General features: G+C 36.9%; 1 long non-coding RNA gene across 2 annotated transcripts in view; it reads right to left on the minus strand.

Moving 5' to 3' along the window:
- LOC100608394 (uncharacterized) overlaps positions 1 to 17,107 on the minus strand; it is a 414,197-nt gene that overhangs the window by 12,286 nt on the left and 384,804 nt on the right. The window lies entirely within an intron of this gene.

Raw genomic sequence — 17,107 nt, forward strand, 5'->3', positions numbered from 1 at the left:
CAGCAAAAATAAAAGAAAACTTCAGGCCAAAATCCTTTATAAACATTGATGCAAAAATCTTCAACAAAATACTGACAGACTGAATTCAGCAGCACATCAAACAGCTTATCCACCACAATTAGGGGGGCTTCATTCCCAGGATGCAAGTTTGGTTCAACATACACAAATCAAGAGATGTGATTCATCACAAAAACAGAACTAAAGACAAAAACCCGTGATTATCTCAATCAATGTAAAAAAGGTTTTCAATAAAATTCAACATCCCTTCATGTTGCAAACTCTCAATAAGCTAGGTATTGAAAAAACATACTGCAAAATAGTAAAAGCCTTATATGACAAACCAACAGCCAACATTACACTGAATGGGCAAAAGCTAGAGGCATTCCTTGCAAACTGGCACAGAACAAGGATACCCTCTCTCACCACTCCTATTCAACATAGTATTGGTAGTTCTGGCCAGGGTAATCAGGCGAGATAAAGAAATAAAGGGCATCCAAAGAAGAAGAGAAGAAGTCAAACTATCCCTGTTTGTTGAAGACATGATCCTATATCTAGAAAACTGATTAGTCTCAGCCCCAAAGCTTCTGAAGCTGATAAACAACTTCAGTGAAGTCTCAGGATACAAAATCAATGTGCAAATATCACTAGCATTCCTATAAACCAACAACAGTCAAGCCAAGAGCCAAATCAGGAACAAACTCCCCTTCACAATTGCCACAAAAAGAATAAAATACCTAGGAATACAGCTAACTATGGAGGCAAAAGGTCTCTATAAGGAAAATTACAAACTACTGTTCAAAGAAGTCAGAGGACACAAATGGAAAAACATTCCATGCTCATGGATAGGAAGAATCAATATTATTAAAATGACCATACTGCCAAAGAAATTTATAGATTCAATGCTATTCCCATTAAACTACCATTGACATTCTTCACAGAACTAGAAAAAACTATTATTTTAAAATTCATTTGAAATCAAAGAGGAGTCCAAATAGCAAGGCAATCCTACGTAAAAGGAACAAATCTGGAGGCATCATGCTACCTGACTTTAAACTATACTAAAGGGCTACAGTAACCAAAACAGCATGGTATGGGCACAAAAACAGACATATAGACCAATGGAACAGAATAGAGAACCCAAAAATAAGACCACACACCTACAACTATCTGATCTTTGACAAACCTGATGAAAACAAGAAATGGGGAAGGGATTCTCCATTCAATAAATGATGCAGGGATAACTGACTAGCCATATGCAGAAGATTGAAACTGGGTCCCTTCCTTACATCATATACAAAAATCAACTCAAGATGGATTAAAGACTTAAACATAAAACCCAAAACTATAAGACAATCTAGGCAATATGATTCAGGATATAGGCACAGGCAAAGATTTTATGACAAAGATGCCAACAGCAACTGCAACAAAAGTAAAAGTTGACAAGCAGGATTTAATTAAACAAAAGAGCTTCTGCACAGCAAAATAAACTATTATCAGAGTAAACAGACAACCTACAGAATGAGAATCCATTTTTGCAGCAAAATATGCATCTGACAAAGGTCTAACATCCAGCATCTATAAGGAACTTAAATAAATTATAAGAAAAAAACATAAAAATAAGCAAATGGCATGAACACACACTTTTCAAAATAAGACATACATGCGGCCAACAATCATATTTTTAAAAGCTCACATCAGTGATCATTAGAAAAATGCAAATAAAAACCACAATGAGATATCATCTCACATCAGTCAGAATGCCTGTTATTAAAAAGTTAGAAAATAAGATACTGGCAAGGTTGTAGAGAAAATGAGATGCTTATACACTGTTGGTGGGAGTATAAGTTAGTTCACCCATTGTGGAAGATAGTGTGGCAATTCCTCAAACACCTAAAGACAGAAATACCATTTGATCCAGCAATCCCATGACTGGGTATATACCCACCTATTACAAAGACACATGATACACATATACATTCATTGCAGTATTATTCACAATAGTGAAGACATGAAATCAGCCTAAATGCCCATCAATTATCATTGGTTAACTGCTTACAGAAAATGTGGTATTAATATATATACACCATGGAATACTATGTAGCCATAAAAAAGAACAAGATCATGTCCTGTGTAGGCACATGGATGGAGTGGAGGCCATTATCCCTAGCAAATTAACACAGGAACAGAAAACCAAGTACTGCATGTCTCACTTATAAGTGGGAGCTAAATAATGAGAACACATGGACACATAGAGGGGAACAACACACTCTGTGGCCTTTCAGAGGGTGGAGAGTGAGAGGAGGGAAAGGGTCAGGAAAAATAAATAATGGTTACTAGGCTTAATACCTGAGTGATAAAATTATGTGTACAACAAACTCCCATGACACAAGTTTACCTATGTAACAAACCTACACTTGTACCTCTGAACCTCAAATAATTTTTTAAAAAGGTGGGGAATATAGAATGTCTTACAGAGCCTAAATTCAGGAATATGATTGGATTTGAGATGGCAAGACCCAAGGAGAAAACTGTTCTAAGGACTTTCTCTCTCTCTCTCCTTCCCACTTTATTCTTCTTTTTCTTGGTTAAAAAAAAACAGCCTCCTTTCACTCCTATATGGCAAGAAAGGCTATTAACAGTTCTTGCATGTTATAATTCACCCAAAAACCAGGCACCCAAGCAAGATTGGCCCAATTTTCTTTCAGTTTCAAATTCAAAAATCTTGGAGAAAAAACTCATTGGCTTTTCTGGGTCAAGTTCTTTCTCAGGCAAAGTAGCAGAAGCAGGGTCACACTGTAACATGGCTGCCCTCTGCAAGCAAGAAGTAATCCAACAAACTTAGAGACTACTATGCAAACATAGAAAATGCTGCTTTACTATAAGCCTTTCTTAGAGAGGAACAAAGCATACTGGCAAAATTAACGCAATCAAAATCCTAAGATTAACTGTTTAAATTCATGTTCCACAGCAAATTTAATAAATTTTCAAAAAACTATCTACTCACACACACACAAACACATACACATGTGTGCACAGATAGTTATATGTATATATTTATTTATTTACTTATATTTTTATATATAATACATTTGAATGGATAATATATACAATGCATTTTAAAAGCTTTCCCTGGAAATTAATTTGTGTCACTATTCCAACTGAATTTACTTTATAACAGTCACTCAGTGGATCATTAACATTATCAAATAGCTTATATGCTTTCATATTAACAGTTTGCATACCCTGAGAACCCAATAAAAAGTGAGTTAACCCTCTGAACATTTTGAAATCTGGAACAACTAGAACACACCACAATCAGGTTTGTTAGATAGAGTCATACCATGAAGAATAACTACTTCACACAAGCAATAAGGTTAGAAAAAGTTAAGATCTCTCCTCTAAAATTTGCTGTGGGAAGATATCCTCTGCATTGAAAATAGTATTTACTAACAAACAAATTATGATAAAGCATTGCCTCTTCCTAAAATAACATGTAGTTCAGAACACTGTGATAAACAACATGATTGGTACTTAATTGGTGCTGTAGTAGGCTTGAAAGCAGAAAGGAGGGATCACTACCTGGTTGGGCATAAAGGAAAAGCCTTAAGGACTTTATTAGGCAAACAGTGGAAGCACTCTGTGGTGGAATTCTGAGATTAGGAAAAAATACATATGAAGGCAAAAAGCTTGAGGACACATCCTGGCATAGATATATTATATAAATAAACAATAAGTTACAGTATATGATATGGTTTGAATCTGTGTGCCCACCCAAATCTCATGTCAAACTGTAATCCCCAACGCTGGAGGTGAGGCCTTCTGCTCAAACCCTGTGATGTTCTGGCTTCCCCTTCACCTTCCACCATGACTGTAGGTTTCCCAAGGTCTCCCCAGAAGCCACTATGCTTTCTGCACAGCTTGCAGAATCATAAGCCCATGAAATCTCTTTTCTTTATAAATTAACCAGTCTCAAGTATTTCTTGGTAGCAATGCAAGAAGGGACTAATACAGAAAACTGGTACCAAAGAGCGGGGCATTGATATAAGGAACCTGAAAATGGGGAAGCAGCTTTGGAACTGGGTAACAAGCAGAGGTTAGAACAATTTGGAGGGCTCAAAAGAACAAAGCAAGATGAGGGAAAGTTCGGAACTTCTTAGAGACTTGTTAAATAATTGTGACCAAAATGCTGAGAGTGATATGAACAGTGAAGTCCAGGCTGATGAGGTCTCAGATGGAAATGAGGAACTTATTGGGAACTGGAGTAAAGGTCACTTTTGCTATGCTTTAGCAGAGACTAGCAGTATTGTGCCCCTGTTCCAAGGATCTGTAGAATTTTGAACTTGAGAGATGATTTAGGTTATCTGGTGGAAGGAATTTCTAAGCAGTAAAGTATTCACGAGGTGGCCTGGGCTGCTTCTAACAACCTATGCTCATATGTGTGAACAAATAAATGACCTGAAACTAGAACTTATATTTAAAAGGAAGCAGAATGTAAAAGTTTGGAAAATTTACAGCCTGGCCTTGCAGTAGAAAAGAAAAGCCCACTTTCTGGGGAGGACTTCAAGCAGGCTGTAGAAATTTGCATAAGTAAAGAGGTGCCAAGAGCTGACAGCCAATACAATGAAAAATGGCCTCCAAGGCATTTCAGAGACCTTTGAGGTCACCCCTCCCATCACAGGCCCAGAGGCCTCGGAAGGAAGAATATTTCCTGGGCCAGACTCAGGATCCTGCTGCCCTGCCCAGTCTTGAGACATTGTTCCCTACATCCTAGCCACTCCAGCTCCACCCATGGCTCATAGGGGCGCAGGTACAGCTCAGGCCACTGCTTCAGAGGGTGCCAGTCCTAAGCCTTGGTGGTTTCCACATGGTGTTAAGCCTTCAGGTGCACAGAGTGCAAGATTTGGGGCTTGGGAGCCTCTACCTAGATTTCTGAGGATGTATGGAAAATCCTAGATGTCCAGGCAGAAGCCTGCTGCAGGGGCAGAGCCCTCACAGAGAACCTCTACTAGGGCAGCGCAGAGGGAAAACATTGGTTTGGAATTCCCACACAGAGTTCCCACTGGGGCACTGCCTAGTGGAGCTGTGAGAAGAGGGCCACCATCCTCCATACCCCAGAATGGTAGATCCACTGGTAGCTGGAACTTTTAGCCTGGAAGAGCTGCAGGCACTCAATGTCACCCCAGGAGAGTAGCTGTGGGGGCTGAATCCTGCAAAGTCACAGGGTTGGAGCTGCACAAGGAGCTGCACAAGCTGCACAGGGTTGAAAGCCCACTCCTTGCATCAGTGTGCCCTGGATGTGAGACAAGGAGTCAAAGAAGACTATTTTTGGGCTTTAAGATTTAATGGCTACCCTGCTGGGTTTCAGACTTTCATGGGGCCTGTAGCCCCATTCTTTTGGCCAATTTCTCTCTTTTGGAACGGGAATATTTACTCAATGCCTATACTTCTATTGTGTCTTGTAAGTAACTAACTTGTTTCTGATTTTACATGGTCATAGGTGGAGGGGAATTGCCTCGTCTCAGATGAAACTTTGGACTTTTGACTTTTTAGTTAACACTGGGATAAGTTAAGACTTTGGCGTACTCTTGGGAAAGCATGATTGTATATTGCAAAATGAGAAGGACATGAGATTTTTGAGGGACTAGAGGCTGAATGATACAATTTGGATCTGTGCCTCTGCCCAAATCTCATGTTGAATTGTAATCCCCAATGTTAGAGGTGGGATCTGGTGGGAGGTGACTGGATATCAAGGGTGGATTTCCCTCCCAGTTCTGCTCTCATAATAGTGAGGGAGTGCTCACAAGATCTGGTTGTTTAAAAGTGTATGGTACCTCTTCCTTCTGCTCTGGCCATGTGAAATCCTCACTTCCCCTTCACCTTCCACCATGATTATAAGTTTCTGAAGCCTCCCCAGAAGCCACTATGCTTCCTGTATTGCCTGCCGAACCATGAGCTAATTAAACCTCTTTTTTTAAAATAAATTACTCAGTGTCAGGTATTTCTTTATAGCAATGGGAATGAACTAACACAGTATATGACTGGAAGTAATATCAAGTTGAGGGTAAAAGGCAATTATGTCTGAATGCTAATTTAAGAATTTAAAATTTATCTTACATGCAGCTAGAAGACTTCGATATTTTTTATCTCCTTTGTTTTCTGCTTTTATTTTTGACAAAGAAATGTTTTCTTCAAAGTACTTCAAAACATTAAGGAATCAGTGATGTACTGAAAAATGTATGATGCACAAGCAAGAGAAAAGCAGTTAGTCTCCTCTTCCTTGATGTGGCAGATTACATTTTCCAAAGATGACTACAACAATATCCCCCACTCCACACCGTGTTTCTACAATGTGACATTGACATTCCTCCCATCAATTGGTGGGGTCTATCCCCTTACCCTTGAAGCAGAGTGAATTTTTGTGACTGCATTGTGTGATAGAGTACAACAGAATTAATAGTACCTGACTTCCAAAACTAGATCATAAAAATGCTAAGTACTTCTATCTTGCTGTGTTGGGAAGGTAGCTCTAGAAATCTAATTACCATGCTGTGAAATGCAGTCTGAGAGATCACTTGAAAAGGCCACTGTACATGTAGGTCTTCCAGCTGACAGCCCAACTAAGGTGTCAACCAACAGCCAGCATCAACTCTCAGACATGTAAGAGTAGATACCTCCAGATGTCCCAAGATTCTAGCCATAAAAATATCCTCTGTCTTCAAGTCTTCCCAGCTGAGGCCCCAAACACTGTAAACTAGAAACAAACCGAATCTTCTGAACAATTGCTTGAACTAGGAAGTTCTCTGGGGCCAAACGATGTTTCCAGTGAGGGACAGAGTTGTGAAACATCAGCTTGGGAATCTGGGTGGAGAATTCACTGCAGTCTAGACCTTGAACTCAGATTGACTCCTTCTCATGGTAAGTCACCCTATCTGAAAAGAGTTTCTACCATATTCTGACTGGTCTTGTTTTCTGGAGAAACTTACAAGAGAAATATTAGTGGAATGAACTATAGCCTCCGCTGCTGCAGTTGTTCTTTAGGCCATAACTGTTCCTCAGCATCCTCCTTTCCGCTGCCAATTCAAATTGCCTTCATCCTTGTCTATGACATTTAACTCATCCTAATTCTAATGGCAAACACACAATCCTCTGCTTTCCAAAGAATACAAGCATGAAACAAACATTTTATCTTCCAGCTCCTGAAACTTAAAATCACATTTCTCCTCCTTATTCCCCTTGCGATTTCCATTGAGATATTAGGAGAATAAGCTAGACAGATTGTCTGGTAGCATGACCTAGACCTCCAATCCATTGGTCTGAATCTCTAACTACCATGCTTTTCTCCAGTTTTGGCTGAGGAGCATGGGATTGATAAGAGATGTCCAAATGTATCACCTAGATACAAAACATATTCTTCCCTTCCCATGTTGTCTAGCAGTAGCCCTACCTCTTGCTAATGATCAGGGTCAAATATTTACCCCTGCCAACTTGCTGACTCCATTCTTGCCTACTGCTGCCTTACCACAAGAACCCTGGAGTAATCAAAGGGTCTACTAAGCATTGTAGTTCTTCTTTATGGGTAGAAAAGACACAATGATTTGGCCTTTATTTTGGAGTGAATGTCGCAGCATGCCCCAGTGTGTAATATTCCCAAAAACGTCACTGATGTTGTATGTACTTGAATCTTCATAGTGCTCCTCTGTTTTCTTCTATCTCACCAAGTCTTCAAAAAAAAAAACTGCCACTTCTTATTAATTTGATACAATTATATCATGGATATAGTAGATGAATAAGGTGTTCTCTGAAATATCCAGACAATGCAGATCTTTGGACTATATTACAACAAAGATTGGGAGAGTTAACATGGCCCTGGGGAAAGCTTAGAAATATATGCTGTTGTCCATGAATGCAAACGATCTCTGATCATCCTTCTTGTTTATGATCTTGAGAAAGTAATGTACTTTAGTTTTATCTTCTATAAAATAAGAACTTAAAATAGTACCATTTCCTGATTTGCTGTACACATTAACAAAATTTCATTGATATAAAATAGGAGGTAATTTTTTCCTCTTTATGCAGGAATTTGTTGTGTGATATAAAATGTCTAGCAGGGCTTCTGATAAAGAGTAAGCACCCCAATATTAACTTTGAAAATTAGATAATACCAAACATTGTCAACGTTCTTTATTGTCTTATTTATAAACATATTTGTTTTTTTAATTTCCAAACAAATTGAAGAGATTGGTGTCAGTCCAAAGAGAGGCTTTCTCTCTGTTTGAAGTAATCAAAACAAAGGGCTCTGAACAGAAGGGAGCTATGCCTCTTAACAGTCAAAAAGCCTGAGAGGATATTCAATGAACACTCATACCCACTCTTTCCATCCAGTAGGCCATCTTAATTCTGGAACTTTTTGAAGGAACACTTTTCAAAAGCACAAATCATTACTCATATATTTCACACTCAGAGTTTACTGACAGTTTAGGTGCCCAATAGAGTTATATGATCTGCCTCAATTTTGAAATGATGAGGTTTAAGAATTTTATCATAATCTTCCAACATCATTTCTCTACTAAATACATTTGACAAGTCAAGGCCCTACTTAATACATTACAAAGACCATAGAAATTAAGTGATCAGCTTCTAATACAAATGCAGAGCATTCAGTCTTTCTCACATATTGTAACTGCTAACGTGGAGTCATCTGTTAATGTCATGTCCTCCAGAAGAACATTTAAAAATTTACAAAAACTTGTCCAGTACTTGTTCAGAAAAGGATATTATCTAAATGGAAAGTAATATCATGAGTGTTTGGTTACGTCTCAACTCCACCAGTTAGATACGAGGTCTTGAGAAAGTTAATCACTACTGTCTTTAGTTTCCGAAAATGTAAAGTGAAAGGATATTTATAGAGTTGCTTTCATTGAATAAAAAACTTATGTAAAGTTACAAACAATACCAAATCTATGGTAACTATGATCATAAATATTAGCTATCATTATGACAGTATAGACTGTTAAAGTTCTATTTTCATTTCTACCATTATAAACTACCTGGATTTTGTGTCTTTCCCATATTTAAATGATGGTTTGTTGAAGATCTGTTCTCCTTATTAGTTTATATAACTTAACACAACAAATTCCTACATAAGGAAGAAAAAATTTTAACTCCTATTTTATAAATTGAGACAAACATGATACACCATTTTTCAAACACCATTAAAAAAAGAAAACAGCTAATCATTTCAATTTACACAGGAAACCGCACACTCTGTTCATAAAGAATTTTCCCTCCCTGTGTTTCTCAGCATAGAAACTACGACAACCAAACTACACATTGGCAGTGGTAAAAAAAAATCTCCCTCATTCTGTTAGGCTTTGGTGTTTGATTCTTGTTTACATTTTTCAAACAATAGGTCTATAGGTCCTCTGGAGTATTTACCCATCTTTCCTGGGACTAAGTTTGGCCTGCCCTGTCTTTATATCACAAGTGCTCCAGTGGGATGTAAGCAACACTAATTCATGTTAATATTAATGACAAACAGACCATCCTCTGCTTTCCAAAGAGTGAACACATGGGACAAACATTCCCTCCTCCTGCCTTTAAAACTCAGAACGAAATCTCATTTTTCCTCCATTTTCCCGTGGCCATCCCATTGAGATGCTGTTAGGTGAATTGAGCACATTTGTGGAAACTCTAAAGCTGGTTAAGAAATATTTTAACTTCTTTTGTAGCGTTCTTGATCTTGGAAGGCTTATCTAAAGCTGATGCATACCCAGGGAAAAAAACCCATTGTATTTTCTCTTCATGCAAAACAAAAGCAAGCTCTTTAATCTCCTGCCTAGTTCCAATGAAACCAAGCCAAGTAAATACTCCAGTCAGTAAAAATTAGTGTGTGAAGGTAGTGTACAGAAAAAAAATAACCTTGTTTCCAATTATACTTTTCAAGGTCTGATCGACAATTAGTGGAAAAGTCAGAATTTCTTTATAGGAACTTTTAACTAAAAGGTAAGTTAAATTTTTAATAGATCTGAAAAATTTTTGGAGCAAAAATCATTGCCGGGTGAGGACATTTTACTAAAATTCTTGAAGAATTTTTCAACTGTGGAAATACTGTGTTCAAAAATAAAGTTTTACTGGATCTATTAAAAATAATAAAACCAAAGTAAAACATGGATGCAACATATTCATGATAAGGATACACACAGTAGCATAATAAGGAAGGACTCACTTCATTATAAGCATCCTTTCTTTGATAAATTTCTTTGTATGATTTCCTAGAACCAGTCATATGCATGGTAGATGAATGCCAGAATTAATTTAAAATATAATTGCAGGTCCATTCTTACAAAAGGAGTAAATATACCTAAATATATATGAAGATTGAATCATCCTAGGATTTTTCATATTAGACCAATATTTGGTCTTATTTATATCTGGCCAATTTTTGAATATATATATATATATATCTTAATAGGTATTTCTCAAATAAATTATCTTATTTAACCTAAATGCTATTGAAAGGCTGTGTTTAAAAGCATGATATCAAGAACCAGATGGCCTGGTTTCATCATCTCAGGCCTCTTAATTGCTCATTGTATGACCTTGAACACACAAGCTATTTATCCTCACTATGCCTCAGTTTTCTCATCTGAAAAATTGGAATAATAGTAATGGGAATAATAATAACAATAAACTACTTTGTAAGATGCGATTATTAAATGTTAAATTATAAGGTATACATGTAAATTCTCAGTGTAGGGTTCAGAGAATATTAACTATTATTACACATGAGGTGAATATTATTTTTGAACTATTATACAAAAGAATTAAAGCTTAATCATTAAGTTACAAAAATTTCTCAGGTATCTATAAAGAAATAAGCATTTTTATTTTCTCCAGTTCAGAGGAATGAGTGTCAGATGGTAGCAAACTGACCCAATTTGGTAGTTTACAATTATTGGGTTATTCTGAGTACATATTGTTAGCTTTGGCAGGTATTCTTACCTGCAACCTTGCTGTTGAGTAGAATAATGCTGTAAATAAATGTTCAAACCACATCTGGCCACACACATAAATGTTTAACAGTTAAAATGCCACAAAAATACTAATACAAACAGTTCTATAAGCTCGATGAACTACTAGCTCTCTATATTTTAGGTATTCAACAGCATCCTGCATAAAAGGTTAATAGAAGACAGAAGAAGCAAACTGTAGGGGCAGAATTCAGCTATCCCAGTAGGAGTCAGGAAAAAAAAAGCCCTAAGATAAACACACTCATACCAGATGGGTCTGGAATCCTAAACCGAGGAATTAGTCTCAAGAAATGCAGGCTATCAAGTTCACTAAATTCTGAAATCCTGTGCATGCAGGAGCCCCAGATCAATATATCTAGCCAATCCCAGATCCACATCTTGAACATAACTAATTTTGCCAATGAAAGAAACATTTCTACATCCAATGCGCTAATTACCATGCCATCTGGCGTTGATCTGAGATGAAGAGAACTGAACGCTTGCTTGGATTAGACACCTCCAAAGTGTAGGATTTTGATTAGCGTCTTTCAAGTGCTAGCCAACCACCCCTCCCCTCCAGCATGTGCTTTCCATATTTGGTTATTGTGAGTTTTAAGTAACCACACCCCACCCCCACTCCACAAATTAAAACTGAGCGCACACATACACGCACGACCCTGCCTAGGCTGAAGTATTTTAAATTACATACACTGCCATTAAAAGACAGAGAAGGAAGAACAGATCATACATTTTGGTAATACCACTATATCCAATAGACTTTGATACTAAAATATGATAGAATTATTTTTTGAACCTTGACTAAAATTAGTATTAGGCACAGGGATATTGCCTGACTAGAAGTCGGGAATTTGAAGATCTGTGCCCATATAAACTGAAACTCTTAAGTAAACTCATAAGATGTCAGTTTTGAAAAATTTCTAAGGAATGAAAGAATAATATGTTTTATAGTATGTAATTTAAAATACTCATTTAGACCTATAGTCTCTGACACCTTTTTCTACCTTCTCCTAAAGCATAGGAAGTGATGGAGCATACAGAAGCTAGAGAAAGAGTAGCCCCAACTAAAAGTACTGAAAATTAAAATTATTGAAAAACACTACTCATATTTTGTTCCCAAAACCCCATCACCTGTAAGCCAACTATGATCTCTCATTCAAAGTGTCCTTATAAGCATGAATGAAGTCAGTTCAATGGGGAGTCTTCCTCTTATCTTCTCTTGCAACTTTTCGTTTTTTTGGTTTCTCTGACTCCACTCTTTCATGAATATCTACTGTCTCTTCTACGGTTATCCTTTGCGGTCTACTTTTGGAGCTCTGTTTTTTTTTTAATTCACCTTAAATATTCATGTCACCCATTATTTGTCCTCAGTTCAAGTCACTTTCATGCAAGTATATTATATATTTTACCTCTGACCCAGTGGTTCTCAACTGGGATCAATTTTGCCCTTTAGGGTATATTAGTCAATGTCTGGAGACACTTTTGATTGTCACAACTGTGGAAGAGGTACTACTGGCATTCAGTAGGTAAAGGTCAGGGATGTTGCTAAATATCTTACAGGGCATAGAACAGCCCCCACAATAGCTTCTGAATTATTTGGCCCAAGTGTCACTAGTGCTGAATTCGAAAAATCCTGTTTAACCCATAGCAACCTTGTATCATGAAATAGTATTTACCCCATGTTACAAACAAGAAAATAAGACCTGCAGAACTCAGTACCCAAGATCACCTAGTTAATCAGTGGTGAGACCAGAATTTAAACCCATGTCTAATGCCTAAGGGCATGGAACCTTTAAATTCATGTACTTTCCAATATGGCATGATGTCTCTACCCAAATATTTTATAACTATAATTTTTTAGCTATACAGATAACTAAATTGTATATGATTTTATTATGTACTGTAGAATCATACCCTCCAAAATAAAATATAGAAAAGTTGAAAGTAATATAAAGTAATTAAAGGTCTGTTTTTTTTGTTTTTTTGAGATGGGGTCTCACCGTGTTACCCAGGCTGGAGTGCAGTGGCATCATCACAGTTCACTGCAACCTCAAACTCCTGGACTCAAGCAATCCTCTTGCCTCAGCCTCCTAGGTAGCTGGGACTACAGGCATGTACTATCATGCCCAGCTAATTTTTTTTTAAGTTTTTTAAAGGTGGAGTCTCACAATGCCCAGGCTGGTCTGGAACTCCTGGCCTCAAGCTATCCTCCCATCTCAGCCTCTGGAGTAGCTTGGATTATAGGAGTAAGCCACTGAGTCAGATCAGTTCTTTACAGATGACTATTATAAATATGTGGCCTCTATTATTTTCTTTTAAACTTTGTTTGGAGATGATATTGTGGTTCTGTATTTCTAGTTAGCTTTATTTATTTCTCATTTACCTAATTCAGCAATAAATTTGTTAATCTACTCAGATTAAGGTTATTTAAATATATATACATTTACATGCATTATCTTTAATTCTCAAAACAATTACCTAAGGTATTATTTCTCCCAGATCACAAATAATAAAACAATTTTTGTTCCAGTGAACTTTATTAGTCTATTGAAAATATTGGGGAGCAAAATATTAAAACTACTTCTCTAGATCTTACTGTATCACTAATTGTCCAAGAAGTTTCAAAACAAAAACTCAAAAAATACAGATCTATTTTTTAAAAATGAGAATCTATCACTCTTTGATAGTCATGCCTGTGCAAGGATTTTTTTTTTATCATGAACAACTGTAAGCTTCCGATTTGCAGTTTTAGTTCGACTAAATTTCAGAGATTATTCAATGGCAAACCACTGATTACCCTGTGATGTTATGTGTACAATGTGCCCTATAAATGAGTACAATTTCTGTAATTAAGGTTAACAGTACTCTTGCTGTAATCAGTACCACTTTTGAGTCCCAACATTCACTATTTGCTTAATATACTTTCCTGTTCATAGCTTATAATTTTTCCATTAAAGAAAATAATAAAATAAACTCATGTTTAATAAACACAATATATATGAAACTTCCTGGAATACATGTACTCATTATAAGCTAAGAAAAACTAGAAATTACATAACATTGCCTTCTATGTTTAGATGCTTTTTCTTAGAAAAGTATTTCTCATTATTTAACTCTAGTTAGTTGCATAATTGGAAAAATAAATAGAATCATGTGCTATTGGGGAACCTGCCCCCGATAGTCACGTAGGTTCTTTTCTATTTTCCCTAAGCGTCGGCCTGTTTGAGAAATAAAGGGACAGAGTACAAAAGACAGAAATTTTAAAGCTGGGCATCCGGGGGAGACATCACATGTCAGTAGGTTCCATGATGCCACCCAAGCTGCAAAACCAGTAAGTTTTTATTAGGGATTTTCAAAGGGGTGGGAGTGTACGAATAGGGTGTGGGTCACAAAGATCACGTACTTCACAAGATAATAGAATATCACAAGGCAAATGGAGGCAGGGCGAGATCACAAGACCACAGGACTGGGGCGAAATTAAAATTGCTAATGAAGTTTCAGGCACCATTGTCATTGATAACATCTTATCAGGAGACAGGGTTTGAGAGCAACCGGTCTGACAAAAATTTATTAGGCAGGAATTTCCTCTTCCTAATAAGCCTGGGAGCGCTATGGGAGACTGGGGTTTACTTCATCCCTACAGTTTCGACCATAGAAGATGGCCACACCCAAGGGGGCCATTTTAGAGACCCACCCTCAGGGGCATATTCTCTTTCTCAGGGATGTTCCTTGCTGAGAAAAATAATTCAGCGATATTTCTCCCATTTGCTTTTGAAAGAAGAGAAATATGGCTCTGTTCCACCCGGCTCACCAGCGGTCAGAGTTTAAGGTTATCTCTCTTATTCCCTGAACATTGCTGTTATCTTGTTCTTTTTTCAAGGAGCCCAGATTTCACATTGTTCAAACACACATGCTCTATAATTTGTGCAGTTAACGCAATCATCACAGTGTCCTGAGGCGACATACATCCTCCTCAGCTGACAGGATTAAGAGATTAAAGTAAAGACAGGCATAGGAAATCATAAGGGTATTGACTGGGGAAGTGATAAGTGTCCATGAAATCTTTACAATTTGTGTTTAGAGATTACAGTAAAGACAGGCATAATAAATTATAAAAGTATTAATTTGGGGAACTAATAAATGTCCATGAAATCTTCACAATCCACTTTCTTCTGCCATGGCTTCAGCCAGTCCCTCCGTTTGGGGTCCCTGACTTCCCACAACAATGTGCACATTTACACATACCATTGTGTGCATTATCTCTAAGTGCCCTGATACAGAATGTTTCATTTATCATAAATATAACATGCACATATATAACCAAGCATATATATATATAGAGAGAGAGAGAGAGAGAGTATGTATTACTATATAAGTATGCAGATGTGTGTGTATTTGTGAGTGTGGGTGTTTTCTGTAATTAATTAAAAAGAATAAATAAAGGCACTATTCAATTAAGAATTGTCTTAAGTGTTTGCTTTCAAGTGAGATATGAGAATTTTAACTTACGTCAACCATTTCTGAAAAATCTCAAGGATAAAGCTCAAGACAACAATAGGAAGTAAATAGGAAAGAACATACAAGAATATCCTAAATTATTGCTCTTTTAAACCTTAAACATTTTTAAAAAATATTTCAGCTTTGAAGGCTGGGATCTTCTTGTTGCATTCATACCTCTCCTGTGCCATCTAGTGTTTTTAGGTGATTACTATGAATCCAGAGTGTAGAATAACCTGTTAACACTTTACCTGACCATTCAGCTTGTCTGCACATTCGGCCTCAGGCAAGCAAGCAAGTAACTTAAACTTGGGCTGAAAAAGGGTGGTTTTATTGGGTTATGAAAAACTGCAAATGAATAGGACTTTAATAGCAAAGAAGAAAGCTTTAAAGTTAAGTTCAGGAACTGTGGCTAACAGATGTTGAGAAAATAATGCATAATGGAGCTGTTGAGTTTCATTAGGTTCATCTACAGTATAATAGAAGTAGAATTTTGATCTGAGGCCGCACAGCTGGATGGGACAAAGTAATAGGAAAAGGATAGAGTGAAATAGAACTATCCTTCCTTATTCACGGTGAAACATTTTTGCCTCTCTTGTGGTCTGGCTACTGTACCAGATTGGGTCATAATACCTACTATTAGAAGTGGCTGCCTTGGCTACTTCACTCTCTCAGGGTGAAATTCTACTTTTTATTTTCTAAATCCAAACCTTCCATTAAGAACATAGGATCTTTGCATGAAGCCAGGCAGAAATCTTTTCCTGCAAGATCTTGGATTTTAATTTTTTCTCTGAAATACTGTTCTACCAGACATAAATTACCCAATATATCAATATATGGAAATATTTGACTCTCAATTTATGCCTGAAATCCCTGATTTGAGAAACAACTTGAATGATTAAATTCTATTTAGATAATATATCCTTATTCAAATAAAAATTAAATAGGATGAATACATAAAACTTAGTGAATTTACTTCATCTTGACTCAGTTTAAGATTACACACATAAGTAAGGTTTATTCTGTATGTTTAGGTCTAATTAAAACATACTTAGCCAAAATTAATTAATTGTTTCCCCCAAAAAGGTGAATGTCTACTGCTGCTTCTCATTTGCATTTCACTTCAGGCTCTTTTTGTATTTTATTATTACTGGAAAAGGTAGAAAATCTACACACATCTACTGTTGTTCCCTGTTGTTCTGAGACAGTAGTCAAAGTCATGAATAATTATTAGCAGGAGGAAAGAGAAAGTTAGGTATCACAATTCAGTGATGCAGTTTGTGGAATAAAACTGGGCTTGCTAGTGATGTTTAAACTCTTTCCAAGCATGAACAGTCAGTCACTGCAATGATGAATTACCAGTCTGATAACAGCTATCATTCTTAGAGCTTTAAAATGTACCAAGTAAGCACAGCTCTTTCTAAACATTATCTCATCCAGTCCTTATAAGCACCAAGCTAGGAAACTAAGGCCTAATTTGATAAGTTAATGTAACTTGCCCAAGGTCACACTCAGTCATAAATGGCACAGCCCAATTCATTCCTGTCTGACACTAAGGTTCACGCTCTACACCACTCTCTCCC

Source organism: Pan troglodytes, chromosome 3 (assembly GCF_028858775.2).
Source record: "Pan troglodytes isolate AG18354 chromosome 3, NHGRI_mPanTro3-v2.0_pri, whole genome shotgun sequence".
Classification (NCBI taxonomy): Eukaryota; Metazoa; Chordata; class Mammalia; order Primates; family Hominidae; genus Pan; species Pan troglodytes.